Source organism: Heterodontus francisci, unplaced genomic scaffold (genome assembly GCF_036365525.1).
Source record: "Heterodontus francisci isolate sHetFra1 unplaced genomic scaffold, sHetFra1.hap1 HAP1_SCAFFOLD_58, whole genome shotgun sequence".
Lineage (NCBI taxonomy): Eukaryota > Metazoa > Chordata > Chondrichthyes > Heterodontiformes > Heterodontidae > Heterodontus > Heterodontus francisci.
The window spans coordinates 9,945,532-9,957,591 of NW_027142006.1; the positions used below are offsets into that span (position 1 = coordinate 9,945,532).

At 44.4% G+C, this 12,060-nt stretch overlaps 1 non-coding gene across 1 annotated transcript; it reads right to left on the minus strand.

Moving 5' to 3' along the window:
• Window positions 1–5,942: 5,942 nt before the first annotated feature.
• trnat-ugu (transfer RNA threonine (anticodon UGU)) lies at window positions 5,943–6,016 on the minus strand. Its single transcript has one exon. It is a non-coding gene; the product is annotated as a tRNA-Thr (tRNA).
• Between the last annotated feature and the right edge of the window lie 6,044 nt (window positions 6,017–12,060).

The following is a 12,060-nucleotide window of genomic DNA, read 5'->3' on the forward strand; positions in this document are numbered from 1 at the left end:
CGGCATTTCTCCTGTATCTGACGAAGGGAGAACAGCATGTCAATAGTCGATCTCTCTGCACGAAAGCCACACTGTGCCTCAGGGTAGACGCGCTCGGCCAGCTTCTGGAGCCTGTTCAGAGCGACTCGAGCAAAGACTTTCCCCACTATGCTGAGCAGGGAGATTCCACGGTAGTTGTTGCAGTCACCGCGGTCACCTTTGTTTTTATAGAGGGTGATGATGTTGGCATCGCGCATGTCCTGGGGTACTGCTCCCTCGTCCCAGCACAGGCATAGCAGTTCATGTAGTGCTGAGAGTATAGCAGGCTTGGCACTCTTGATTATTTCAGGGGTAATGCTGTCCTTCCCAGGGGCTTTTCCGCTGGCTAGGGAATCAATGGCATCACTGAGTTCCGATTTGGTTGGCTGTATGTCCAGCTCATCCATGACTGGTAGAGGCTGGGCTGCATTGAGGGCAGTCTCAGTGACAGCATTCTCCCTGGAGTACAGTTCTAGGTAGTGCTCAACCCAGCGGTCCATCTGTTTGCGTTGGTCAGTGATTATGTCCCCCGATTTAGATTTGAGGGGGGTGATCTTCTTGATGGTTGGCCCAAGAGCTCTCTTCATGCCATCATACATTCCTCTGATGTTTCCGGTGTCTGAGGCCAGCTGAATATGACTGCATAGGTGTTGCCAGTAGTCGTTTGCGCAACGCCTAGCTGTTCTTTGTGCAGTACTTCTGGCTGCTTTAAGTGCTGCGGATGTTAAATCGCTGGGGGCTTTCTTGTAGTTCAAAAGTGCAATGCGCTTAGCGGCTATGACAGGTTCCAGCTCTTCATTATGAGATTGAAACCAGTCTGCATTTCTCTTCGCACTTTTGCCGTAGGTGGTCAAAGCTGACTCATAGATGGCGTCTCTGATGTGGGCCCACTTGGTCTCAGCATCCCCTGTGGGAGTGTTTTGAAGGGCTGTTACAAGTGAATTTAGAAATTTTTGTAACAGCTGTGGGTGAGAAATTCTGCTCGTGTTGATGCGCGGGTGGCCCTTCTGCTTGGAATGATGCAACTTCTTTGGTCTGAGTCTAACCTTGCTGCACACCAGGGAGTGGTCGGTGTCGCAGTCCGCACTGTGGAAGCTGCGTGTGATTTGAACACTGTTTAAGGCGGCTCGCCTTGTGACAATGAGGTCTAGCTGGTGCCAACGACGTGATCTTGGGTGCCTCCATGAAACCTGGTGACAGGGTTTAGTGTGAAAGAACGAGTTGGTGATGCAGAGGTTATGATAGGTACACAACTCAAGCAGTCTCTGCCCGTTCTCATTCATCCTTCCAACGCCATAGCGCCCAAGGCAGGAGGGCCATGAGTCATGGTCGGCCCCAACCCTGGCATTAAAGTCCCCCAGCAGGAATAGGTGTTCGGTGTTGGGGATGCTGCTAATGATGTTATGGAGTTGTTCATAGAACTGGTCTTTAGCTTCAGGTGCGGAACAGAGTGTTGGAGCATAGATGCTGAGTAGGTGTACTGGACCAGAGGTGGTGAGCAGTCGGATGGACAGTATGCGTTCCGAGCCATTTGAGGGAGGCTCTATCATGCTGAGCAAGGAGTTTCTGATGGCGAAGCCCACTCCATGCTGTCTTGGTTCTTCAGGATCCCTGCCCTGCCAGAAGAAGGTGTAGTCTTGCTCTGCTAGAGAGCCACTCGCGGGGAGGCGAGTCTCCTGAAGTGCTGCAATGTCCACATTGAGTCTACTGAGCTCGTTGTTAATGATGGCGGTCTTCCGAGAATCGTTGATTTGTGTAAGGTCTTCCGACAGGCCAGGACACATAGTTCTGACGTTCCAGCTTGCAAAGCGAAGGGCTGGTACCTTCTTTCCTTTTTTCATGTTGTTTGGTGCGGTGTATCAATCCACCTTTCGGGCAATGACCCTGAGCTCCAAGCACCCATTGAAGCAGGCAGACTGTGGCGGGACAGAACCTTATTGACCGGGGGCTGCCCGGTTTGAGGCGGGCGGTAGCTGTCCAGTGAGGTGCAATGACCTCTCCCACCGACAAAGGCAACCCGTGGCGCCCAGTTTCTACGCCAATTTATCTGGACTTATAACCCGTAACTGCTGCCTTCCGTGTTGTTTCAGTCGCTGTGAGGCAACTATGGAGTGACCTCTCCATGGCGCATGCCTGGGCAAATTTATGGAGGTTGAGAGTTGCCCAGTCGTCAAAACCCCCCTCTCGGCCTTTCTGGTGGGGTCCAAAGGAGTGCAGGACACGACGTTTGGCACCAGTATGGCTGCAGGAACTGCCGGAAACATGCCAAAGGTGACACATGACCGCCTACGGGGTTCCGCTCCGGATTTTCTGTTAGGGTTTACTCCCTTAGCCTTGGTCTCTCCCGAGACGCCCACAAGGCAGTGAATACTTTACTGTCTTCACAAATGAGGGGGTGATGCAGACATTATAATTAAGGAGAAGGAGTGTGAAGCATTGGACATGATAAACTGAGGGGGAGAAGAAGTATAAATGGGATGAGCATCCTTGAAAGTGGATAAATCATCAGGGCCGGATGAAATGTACCCCAGGCTGTTAAAAGAAGCCAGTGAGGAAATAGTGGAAGGTCTGACCATCAGTTTCCAATCCCTCACTGGATACAGGTGTGATGTCAGAGGATTGGAGGTCTCTGCAATAAAAGCAAAATTCTGCAGATGCTGCAAATCTGAAATAAAAACTATTAGTGCTGGAAATACACAGCAGGTCTGGCAGCATCTGTGGAGAGAGAAACAAAGTTAACATATCTGTTCTGATGAAAAGTCACTGACCTGAAATGTTAACTTTGCTTCTCTCTCCACAGATGCTGCCAGATCTGCTGTGTATTTGCAGTACATTTTGTTTTTATTGCTAACATTGCACCATTGTTGAAAAAGGAAGCAAGACCGAATAATTAAAGGCCAGTCAGCCTAACCTCAATAGTGGGTGAATTATTGGAATTAATTCTGAGAGACAGGATAAACTGTCACTTAGAAAGGCTCAGATTAATCAAGTATCATCAGCAAGGATTTGTTAAGGGAAGCTCCTGTCTGACTATCTTGAGTGAATTTTTTGAAGAAGTAACAATGAGGATTGTGAGGGTAGTGCAGTTGATGTGGCCTACATGGATTTTAGCAAGACTTTTGACAAGGTCCCACATGACAAACCGGTTAAAAAAAATAAAAGCACATGGGATCCAGGGGAATGTAGCAAGCTGGACATAAAATAGACTCGGTGGCAGGAAGCAAAAAGGAATTGGGTACGGGTGTTTGTGCAACTCGAGGTCTGTTTCAAGTGGTGTTCCACAGGGCTCAGAACTAGGTTCCCTGCTTTTTGTGGTATAAATTAATGATTTGGACATGAATGTAGAGGGCATAATCAAGACGATTGCAGATGACATGAAAATTGTCCGTGTTGTTGATAGCGAGGAGGATAGCTGTACACTGCAGGAAGAAATCAATAGACTGGTCAGGTGGGGAGAATAGTGGCAAATGGAATTCAAATTGGACAAGTGTGAGGTGATGCATTTGGGAGGTCAAAAAAGGCAAAGGAATACACAATTAAGGGAGAACACTGAACGGTGTAGAGGAAGTGAGGGACGTTGGAGCGAATGTCCACAGATCCCTGAAGGTAGCAGGACAGGTCAAAAAGGTGGCTCAGCAGGTATATGGAATCCTTTCCTTTATTAGCTGAGGTATAGAATATAAGGGTGATCTGGGTGTCCTTGTCAATAAGTCACTGAAAGCTAACATGCAGGTGCAGCAAGCAATTAGGAAAGCTAATAGTATGTTAGCCTTTATCGCAAGAGGATTTGAGAACGGGAGTCGTGAATTCTTGCTTCAATTGTACAGAAACTCGGTTAGACCGCACTTGGAATACAGTTTTGGTCTCCTTACATTAGGAAGGATATTATTGCCATGGAGGGAGTTCAACGAAGGTTCATCAGACTTCTTCCAGGGATGGTGGGACTGTTGTATGAAGAAAGGTTGGAGAAACTGGGGCTGTATTCTCTAGAGTTTCAAAGAATGGGAGGTGATCTCATTGAAACCTACAAAATACTTAAACGACAGTCAGGGTAGATGCAGCTAAGATCCCTGGTTGGGGAGCCGAGAACCAAGGGAAGGAATTTCAAAATAAGGGAGTAGCCGCTTAGGACAGAGATGAGGAGAAATTTCTTTACTCAGAGGTTTGTGAATCTTTGGAATTCTCCACCCCAGAGGGCTGTGGAAGCTCAGTCATTGAGTATGTTTCAAGCAGAGATTGACAGATTTCTAAATACAAATGACATAAGGGAATATGAGGAAAGTGTGGGAAAAGGGCATTGAAGTGGACGATCAGCCATGATCATATTGAATGGTGGGGCAGGCTCGATGGGCTGAATGGCCGACTCCTGCTCCTATGTTCCTATGTTCCTAACTCCACATGATCAGCGAGGCACAGCCTCAGGCCGACTTGGTGGGTGGTGCAAACAGATATTACTGCTTCTGATCTTCACCAGAACAGAGAGTGAGATGTAACATTGATCATCAATCAGACTGTGAGAGAATACAACAGAATAAAACACATGGAGAGAAACTGTGGAATAACAAATAGATTTGATTGGAATGTTGAATTCTGATTGGAATGGATAAAACAGCAGATTAAATAGGGATTCTCATTGATCTGGGACAGAAAAGAGAAACTGATGGAAAGAAATGAAGAAGAAAGAAAAGAAAGGATGGAACTGTTCACTTTTTTCAGTTTTTTCACTCACCCATCAAAGCTGGATAAAAAAAGTTGCAAATAACAGAGAATTTCACCAGAAAGGGAGATTAAGTGCTGTCGAAACCTTGGATCGAAGGATGCCCCAACAGATCATTTGTTTAACTGTCTCCTCACTGGGGGATTTCAAGCAGTGAGTAATATTATTCTCTACTTTTGTTAAATGAACCCAGAACTGTCACTTGGAGTTAATATCTGTGTTCCGACTCCTGAATTATAAAATTGTGACTTTATCAATATTTTCTGGACACATTTCCAGCTGAAAGAGCTAAGAACTCTTTTCTAATTTACACAATACTATATACACACTCTTCAAGCCTCCTAAGCTGGCATCCTTGGTGCTGCTCTCTCTTCTCCCAAACCTCATCTCATTTGACTGTTACATCATCACTCAGACAGTGGGAGGGGTTGATCCCACTGTCTTCAGCATTAACCCTTTACATCCTTATACTACACTGTCTGTCAGAAAAAAATGGAGAGAGGGAACTTCCTTCATTTATCGAAAAACCAGCTGCTCCCAGTTGAAAATCAACTCAAACCCATCAGCGAGAGAGAGAGACTGTCAGAGAACTTCCTGCATCCAGTCCTGACCCTGTCACACTCAGCAGATGCTCACCCAGACCCCACTCTCATCAACACTGAACATTGTTACCGAGACACTTCAAATACTGTTGAGAAAAGGCAGGAAAGGTCAAAGTTCACAGCTGTTTTGAATAGAACAAAGTTTGATATCTCCTCACCGTTTCTCGGTAACCACATGAGACAATGGTTTTCTTATTTGGTTCCTTTGATTTTTCTTGTTCCTGGCTGAGAAATATTCCAAACCTCAGATCAACCCTCCCACTTGTGTCGTGTCCCAGTCTCAGTTACAAGCAACACATAATGACACACACACTTTGAAACATACAACACGGTCACACTTTCCTTCAGTGAGATTAAGATCGAGCTTTTTTTCCAGGTTGAATGCAACTGTGAACAAATTTGTATCAAAGAAGTTGCCTTTGAAATATCAGCACTGAATTTCCGTACGAGGAGGAAGAGCCATTCCAAACTCACATCCTTCACAAAGGCTGTTTTCTCCTGTGAATGAAATTCATCATGAAATTTGAATTCTCAGTTAAAGTTCACAAGACACAGACATAAATGTTGATACGGAAACTTCTCAAGCATATTGCAAATATGAAATAAAACTCCGCTGGGAATCGAACCCAGGATCTCCTGTTTACAAGACAGGTGGTTTAACCAACTAAGCTACAGAGTCAGATCACAAGTGCTGTTGCAATTGAAATCTGAGGTCGTTACTATTTATTCTCATCCCACTTCTCCACAGGTCACAACAAAAATGTTAACTTTTCCCACTTACTGATACAGTCAATCATCTGCTCTATTTTTCCCAGAATAGAAGACACTTAATGAACAACAAAATTATCAGTTTCTTATAGAACAAGTTTTAACTAATCATGAAGTAAAGCATAAACACACAGGTGGAAATTTTAAAAGTTCCCTTTTTACCTTAACCAACATTTAAAGTCCCTTTCTTACCTCAGCTGAACACACGCATACACACATACTGAAAAAAAGGGATTTTTCTATACAATTCAGGGCTCTGTTAAAGACAAAAAAAACACTTGGACTGATTACTTGCTCATTTCTGAAGAAAACAGCAGATGAGATATGTTGTTCCAAAATTGACATGCAGTCTAATTTCCGAGTACATGTACACAGGTCACTCGGTTCTTTTAGAAGAGTTTATTTAGAGGCGGGGTTGAGAATTAATTTTAGCAGGCTTTCTTCAAAGACAGAATATGAGACGAATTGACACAGTGAACTCCTCAGAGTCTTTTCAAGATTTGCTGCAAAACAAGGCGGGTTGCGGTCTTCTCTCATTCCTTGACACTTCTTCTGGCTAACTTTATCAGCTGCTCACTCCAGAAGCTAAAACACAATGACTGCTACAAACAAAAGCTTGCGATTTTTCTGCCCTCTTTGGTGCGCGCTGCTGCTGCCGGGCTTGTCCAATTAAGAGGCACGACTGACTTCTCTGTCCACATTTCCCCGTTACCAGGGCTTCTGTTCTACATTTAACTTGAGTCGTGACAACTTGTCAACATAGTTGTCTAATTAATACTTTCAGTGCCCTCTTGAAAAAGAACTGGTCTTACATTTATTCAGTTTGATTATAATTTCCTCAACAAAATAAAATTCACAAAAAAAAATTCGAAGTCCCTTCCATAACATTATGTACTTTCCCTGAGCTACAGGTTATTGCAAGTCTCTCTGGCTGTGTTTTTTTCTGTTGATTTTGCACTCAGGTTCTTTCTGAATCCATGTGTTTGCAGTTCTTTGTGCGTGAGAGACATGGTGATATGCTTAAAGATTTCCCAACCAATTATTCATATCTCCGTCTTTCTCTGAACTTTGTACAAACACATTAATGTGGGAATCACACACACCAGGCCGTCAAACCTCTCCGCTAAACATTGAAAGGTGACAGTGTTTATTGTGACGGGGTTCCATTTATTCAGACACATCTGGAATAAAGGTAATAGTGATCAAGATGTGATTCACACATGTAATGTATTTGTATATTATGTTCATGAGGTAATGATGTAAATAAACACGTCCTTGCACTTCCCACACTTGGTGTACATTTTCTCTGCTGATGCCCCCTGAATATATCAGAGAAAATGGTGATGAGGATGAGATAAAAGTCCGAAAATATTGGCAGCAAACAGCAGCAGGGACTGCAGTGAACCAGATCAGCCAGCTCCTGGTGAGCTACCTGCTCGGATGGTGGAAGTTTTGGGTGGATTGTGTGAAGCCTGGGCCACAGACTGTCTCCTCAGTTGAATGAGATGCCGCAGGGTCTTAGTGTGCATCCGATTCAAAGTGATATTTTGGGAAAATATGGCTACACCCAAGGGATACATGGCTCGGAACATATGAGAGGGCTCGAGAACCATTCAGTTCATATATTGAAAGAATTGAAATGTTTTTCAGAGCTAATAACATATTGGAATGTGAAGATGAAAATATAGAGGTCAAGACTCAGAATAAAGCAATTCTTGAGGGCAAGAAAGCAATTTTGCTAATGGAAATTAGCCTGGAAGTGTACGACCAGCTAACAAAGCTTCCTGCTCCTATCAAGGCAAAAGATGTGCCATTCAAAACAATCATCACCAAGTTAGAGGAACATTTCAACCCTAAGCCACTAGAGATCACGGCAAGCTAAAAATTTGGAACCAGAAAGCAGAAAAGTAGTGAAACAGTTGGTGAGTACATTGTGGCACTGAAGAATTTATCACTGCATTGCAGCTTTGGCACATTCTTAGACGGTACATTATGAGACAGATTTGTGCTTATATTGGTGAATGAGAAAAGATACGAAACACACAGAATCCGACATTTGAGCTAGCGTGTCAGATTGCTCTTTCCATGGAGACAGCATCAAAGAATGCTCGGGAATTTCATCCTGTGCCAGTGATAGTAACACACTTCAGGGGAGCTTAAAAAAAAACTGGAAAATGGGCTTTCAAATGGCAGATAAAATTTACACAGAGAATTGTGAAGTGATACAATTTGGGAGGAAGAATAAGGAGAGGCCATATAAATGAAATGTTACAATTCTAAAGTGGGTGCAAGAACAAAGAGACAATGTACACCAATCTTAGAAGGTTTGAAAAGGCTGCTAAGAGAAAACAGGACACTTGGCTTTATTAATAGAGGCATAGAGTAAAAGTAAATAAGTTATGATAAACCTTTATAAAATACTGGGTCTGAATGGCCTACTCCTGTACCTCCACAGAAAGCTTCCATTCCAGGTTTACACACACTTGTCAGGATCATTCTCCATAGATCCCACCACTCCATGCAAGGATATCTCCCTCACGATCAGATCACAGGTCCTTAGTCCTACCACATCCAGTCATGAATGATGGTGGACAGATTAGATGAGGAGGCTCCAAAAACATCCCCATTCTCAATGATGTTGGAGCCAAAGCTGAAGCATTTCTAACAATCTTCTGTCAGAAATTGCACAGTGGATGATTCATCTCGGCCTCCTGAGGTCCCCAGCATCACAGTTTCCAGTCTTCAGCCAATTCGATTCATTCCACATGATAGTAAGAAACAGATGAAGGCACTCGATACAGCAAAGACTATGGGCCCTAACAACATTCCGGCTCTAGTACTGAAGACTTGTGCTCCAGAACTAGCTGCACTCTCAGCCAAGCTGTTCCAGTCGAGCTACAACACAGGCATCTACTCGACAATGTGGAAAATTGCCCAAGTGTGCCCTCTCCATAAAAAAAATCAGGACAAATGCAATCTGACCAATTACCACCCCATCAGTCTACTATCAATCATCAGCAAAGTGATGGAAGATGTCATCAACAGTGCGATCAAGCACCACACACTTGGCAATAATCTGCTCATCGATGCTCAGTTTAGGTTCTGCCAGGGTCTCTCGGCTCCAAGCAAATACTAGCAGGTAGAGTATAATATGGGAAAATGTGAGGTTATCCACTTTGGTAGGAAGAATGGAAAAGCAAAATATTACTTAAATTGCAAGAGACTACAGAATGCTACGGTGTAGAAGGATCTGGGTGTCCTTGTACATGAATCACTAAAAGTTGGCATGCAGGTAGAGCAGATAATTAGGAAGGCAAATGGAATGTTACCTTTTATTTCAAGGGGAATGGAGGACAAAAGTAGAGAAGTCTTGCTGCAAATGTACAGGGGTGTTGGTGAAAACACACCGAGAGTACCGTGTACAATTTTGGTTTCCTTATTTAAGGAGGGATATCCTTGCAGTGGAGGCAGTTCAGAGAAGGTTCACTGGATTGATTCCTGTGATGAAGGGGTTGTCTTATGAGGAGAGTTGAGCAGGCTGGACCTGTACTCATTGGAACTGAGAAAAAATGATAGGTGATCGTATTGAAACATATAAGATTCTGAGGGGGCTTGACGGGGTAGATGCTGAGAGGATGTTTCCCCTCATGGTGGAATCTAGAACTCAGGGACACAGTTTCAGAATTAGGGGTTTTCCATTTAAGAAGGAATTTCTTCTCTCAGAGATTCATTAATCTTTGGAATTATCTAGCGCAGAGAGCAATGGAGGCTGGATCATTGAATGTCTTCAAGACTGAGTTCGACAGACTTTTATCAACCAGGAAGTCAAGGGTTATGGGGAGCAGGAAGAACGTGGGAGTGAGGCCATGATCAGGTCAGCCATGATCCTATTGAATGGCGGAGCAGGCTCGAGGGGCAAAATGGCCTACTCCTGCTACTATTTCTTCTGTTCTTATAACCTCATTGCAGATTGGTTCAAACAGAGACGAATTTTAGATTAGATTTTTTTTTTAGATTAGTGATACAGCACTGAAACAGGCCCTTCGGCCCACCGAGTCTGTGCCGAACATCAACCACCCATTTGTACTAATCCTACACTAATCCCATATTTCTACCAACCATCCCCACCTGTCCCTATATTTCCCTACCACCGACCTACACTAGTGACAATTTATCATGGCCAATTTACCTATCAACCTGCAAGTCTTTTGGCAGGAAACCGGAGCACCCGGAGAAAACCCACGCAGACACAAGGAGAACTTGCAAACTCCACACAGGCAGTCTCCAGAATTGAACCCGGGTCTCTGGAGCTGTGAGGCTGCGGTGCTAACCACTGCGCCACTGTGCCGCCCCAGAATGAGTGGAATTCCAGAGGAGAGGTGAGAGTGATTGCCCTTGAGTGAGTGTGGCATCAAGGATCCCAGCAAAATTGAAGTCAATTGGAATCGGGGGAAAACTCTCCACTTGGTGGAGTCGTACCTCGCACAAAGCAAGATGGTTGTGGTTAGTGGAGGCCAATCATCTCAGCCCAGGACATTGCCTCAGGAGTTTCTCAGGGTAGTGTCCTCGGTCCAGACATCCTCAGCTGTTTCATTGTTGACTCAGAAGAGTCAGAAGCGGGAATGTTCCTGCTGATTCACAATTCCTCAGATACTGAAGCAGTCTGTGCCCACAAGCAGCAAGACCGATACAACGTTGAGGCTTCAGCTGATAAGTGACAAGCAACCTTCTGGCCACACAAGTGCCAAGCAGTGAACATCTCCAATGAGAGAAAATCAAACCATCCACCTTTTGATATTCAGCAGCATTACCATCGCTGAATCCCTCACCATAAACATCTTGGGGGTTACCATTGACCAGAAACTAAACTAGACCAGTCACATCTATGCTGCGGCCATAAGCGTAGGTCAGAGATTGGGAATTCTGCAGCAAGTATCTCACCTCCTGATACACCAAAACCTGTCCACTATCTACAAGGCACAAGTCAGGAGTGTGATGGAATACACCTCACTCAACAACACTCAAGAAGCTCAACACCATCCAGGACAAAGCATCCCACTTGATCAGAACCTAACCCACCACCTTAAACATTCACTTCCTCCACCCCAGTACACAGTGGCTGCAGTGTGTACCATCTCCATATGAACTGCAGTAACTTGCCAAGTATCCTTCAACAGCACCTTCCAAGCCCGTGACCACTACCACCTCGAAGGACAAGGGCAGCAGATGCATGGGAACTCATAATCTGCAGTTTCCCCTCCAAGTCACTCACCATCCTGACATGGAACTATATCCCCATTTCTTCGCTATTGTTGGGTCACAATCCTGGAACTCCCTCCCCAATAGCACTGTGGGTGTTCCTACACCATATGGACTGCAGTGGTTCCAGAAGGCAGCTCACCACTACATTCTCAAAGGCAATTAGGGATGGGTAATAAATGCTAGACTTATCAGCGATACTCGCGCCCAAGAATGAATAAAAACCAAATCACTCTCCAAAGATTCCCCACAATTCAGGCTTGGACATTTACTTCAGGAGCACAGAGCTTTATATAACTACAACATGAGTTCCAAACTTCAGATTCCATTAGCCTTTCACATTATTTTCTACCAGTCCACTAGCTTTTAGTGATTCAGCACTCGGGTCTCTGCTTCCCCAGTTTCTAACATCTCACCACTTATAAAAACACTCTGATCTATCTTTCGTAGGTCCTAGATGACCCCTCATTTTAAACTCCATCTGCCAAAGCATTGCTCACTCACTTAATCTATCAAGAAGATTTGAAAATAAATTTCTTGCCAAAGGATAATGTTCTGCTTCTGCTCCCTCGCCGTTTGCTTTTCCAGTTAGTCTTTCATTTGGTGTAAATCCAGAGAAAGTAAAGATGGAAGGAAGGGAGGGAGGGAATAAGCTTCCTCCTTTTCGTGATCCCAATTTGATCTTCATTCCAGTCC